This window comes from Ylistrum balloti, unplaced genomic scaffold (assembly GCF_031769215.1).
Source record: "Ylistrum balloti isolate Yb309-2 unplaced genomic scaffold, AGI_CSIRO_Ybal_v1 Utg369618, whole genome shotgun sequence".
In the NCBI taxonomy this organism is placed as follows: Eukaryota; Metazoa; Mollusca; class Bivalvia; order Pectinida; family Pectinidae; genus Ylistrum; species Ylistrum balloti.
This window is the reverse complement of record NW_026781890.1, coordinates 882,251-883,875: the sequence shown is the minus strand read 5'-3', so window position 1 is coordinate 883,875 and position 1,625 is coordinate 882,251.

Here is a 1,625-nt window from a genome sequence, read left to right as displayed (position 1 = left end):
GACCGATTTGGTGTATCTAACGTATCTGAAGTTTATGAATCTTTCGTTGGTTTTAATAATGCGTGAAGCCCGTCAGGGGCCAATGTAAACGTCTGGTCGAGATGTTTATTATTGCTATCCCACCAAGTGCCTTAATTGATAGCTAAATGTGATCGATTAAGTCAGTATTAAGATGTTTGATTTCGAAATCTTGGAACCAATTAGACCTTGCGCGTGCTTTTAAATCATACAGGTATTGCATACGAAGGTCTTCTATCAATGGAAACGCTAATGTATAAACATGAGCGGTGGAAATTAAACTGCTCGCCTTCCTCTTGAACGATGAACAGGCGATCCTTCGTCACACACCCAAAAAGGGCCAGACAAACCGGGTTGTGTTTCTGTTGCCTGGCTTCTCTTTCCGAGAAGGTCTTCCTTTCCTGCCGTGCTGGCACAATGCTTGCCTGTACAGCCTTCTTCAATTAGGTTTGCAACAGTTTTAAGTGCATGCGGTGGTTTTCTTTTCATTAAGACGATGATACGACTGTCGTAACATCTCTCCTTCTGGCGAGGCATTGTCCGTGCAACAAAAAATGTCCGGAGTAGTTAGGCATGCGTAATAATTACATACTTTACAAGGACAGATTGATACAGATAATGAAATGTTGCATTGGAACAGAATCTTCTCAGTGTGAAGTAGCCGATATATACATTGGTAATTACCTTGAATGAATTCCTATTAAATATGCTAAGCAAGTGAAATCATTTTATTTAACATTTTCACCCTTTGATTTGGTTTTATATTCATTAATCTATCAACAGGTATGGTAATAGGGCTTTACATTTATTCAAATTAACAAGATTTTCCTTTCTCAGGTTTATTCTGTTCTGTAAATTTAGTTTTATTAAGAAATGATCAAAGTGACATGAGCATTAGCCTTAATGTATAAGCGGTAAATTTCACCATCATTCTGTGATCATTACAGAAACAAAGGTGTCGGGCGATACATGTATATGCACAACTAGGTATGAAATTTGAGGAGGTAAAAGTAATTTTGAGATCGACTACATCACGGTAGGGGACGGAGACAGCTGGTCATATAACGTTGGAATCAGGGCTTCATACAACGTGAGAGAGCCGACGAAGGACGTGCTTAGAGACAAAACGTCAAAATGAGTACTGTAAAATATCGTAGTAAAGGCAATAAAAATCGACAGTAACGCAGTTTTTGTCATAAGGGACTTATTGAAAATCAAAACCGCGTCACAACAATGTAAATAAGAGTGAGGAAGACCGTAACGTGAGAATGAAGTGTTTATCACTTGCACGAAAAAGGGACCAGTTTCACGATGTCCATCACATCACGGATAGATATAGTAAAACAGGTTCCCTTATCGCTTTGGAAACGAAACCTTATCTCCCCTGGTGATCATAGTAGACAAAATACTTTGTGATTGGATGGTAAACTAGCTTTCATCTAAATGTGTGGGACTTCATTCCCAGAACTTACTTGAAAAGGTAATGGGAATTGTTACCCGATCATGTTGGGCTTCTCGGAATACACCGTTTCCATAGTCACACTCCTCGTCCGCTTTCATCAGAGTGGTTAATGTGTAATTTGTTGTTGTGAAATTGATAAAGTAAC